A 1,308-nucleotide genomic window follows, 5' to 3' on the forward strand; every position below is an offset into this window, starting at 1 on the left:
AAGCATGAGTGAGAGATCCAGACACTTGCCTTCTTCTGTCCTGGCGACACCTTTCTCTGATTCCTTTGTTGTTGTTATTTACTCTGTCGTTTTGTTCTGGTTACTGCAGGTGCGGGATAATTTTTCGCCGAAATTCTGGTCTAGTTTGGATGCTTTGCCTGTATCTGTAGTTGTATGTACTCACAGCAGTGTTTGATGTCTAAAAAATGTACTGGTCTATAACTGTGGAGGATGAAAAAAATAGCTTTTATATATTGATCCTGTTAAGTGTGAGTGTGTTGGAAAGAGAAAGAGAAAGAGTATTATGATCACTTGAGTAAAAATGTCTCTGAGACAGTGATAGAGGAAAGTCTGTGAATGTTTGTCCTGTTTAACTACAAGAACATGGAGTGAAAAAGAGGTGAAATGTCTATTAGTTTTTTTTTGAAAAAAAAAACGATGCTGCATTTAAGAATAGTTAGAGATTCCAGGATTGATATACATATTTAAACATGTAAGGAAGAATATCTGGAGATGTTGTTCAGAAGAGAAAACAGATCAGTCGCTGCAATATTTTCCTCCGTCCGACAGGCCGGTGTGAGTCTGTATGTGTGTGTGAGAAAGTGAGAAAAAAGACAAGCAAGTAAGAGAGAGAACTTTTTGTGTGTGTGTGAGCGAGGTCGACAGACATATGTAAGGCTGGTCCAGATTACAGCACCATAGTTTTTTAGCAAATAAATTATGTTGTCTGTGTGTCGCCGCTTCCGTGTTTGCTTAGTGTGTGTGTACGTGTACATTGATGGACGTACACTGTATGTGTACATACATACATACATACAGACAGACATACAGATATTTCGGTGTAAAATATTCTGTCTTTGACAGGCGACGTTGTGCTTAATAGCATATTTTTTAAAACTGTCTCCTCTTGTAGACAGTATGAATTTGAAACCTAATCATAAAGAATTATGGTTACAAAAGCATTTCATACACGCACGTATAGATATATTTATATACGTGTGAAATATTTTCCATATGTAAAATGAGTGCGTATATATATATTTTTTAGAAGAGTACAGATCTTAAGTGAAATACTATATTTCTGCATGTACTATATGTATGTATGTACACAACGTGTGTGCGCGTCTGATATATAAGCCAAACTTAAAAGGAAGTGACTTTTACTAAAGGTGTGGTACTTATTATCTCAAGGAAAAGTGGTGATGGTGACTTCGAAGTTTTGTCGATCGTGATCTTGTCATGTACACATACATACATACATACTTACATATATATATGTGTGTACACACACACACACACACACACACA

The 1,308-nt window shown here is 36.2% G+C and overlaps 1 protein-coding gene across 1 annotated transcript in view; it reads right to left on the minus strand.

Annotated features, from left to right (window-relative positions):
- The window catches only part of LOC106884041 (gastrula zinc finger protein XlCGF7.1), a 28,410-nt gene extending 27,279 nt beyond the window's left edge, over nucleotides 1-1,131 (minus strand). Inside the window, exon 1 of the mRNA XM_014935253.2 lies at nucleotides 30-1,131. The gene's annotated coding sequence lies outside the window, so the exon portion shown is untranslated. The remainder of the gene's footprint in view (nucleotides 1-29) is intronic.
- Between the last annotated feature and the right edge of the window lie 177 nt (nucleotides 1,132-1,308).

Source organism: Octopus bimaculoides, chromosome 14 (genome assembly GCF_001194135.2).
Source record: "Octopus bimaculoides isolate UCB-OBI-ISO-001 chromosome 14, ASM119413v2, whole genome shotgun sequence".
NCBI lineage: Eukaryota > Metazoa > Mollusca > Cephalopoda > Octopoda > Octopodidae > Octopus > Octopus bimaculoides.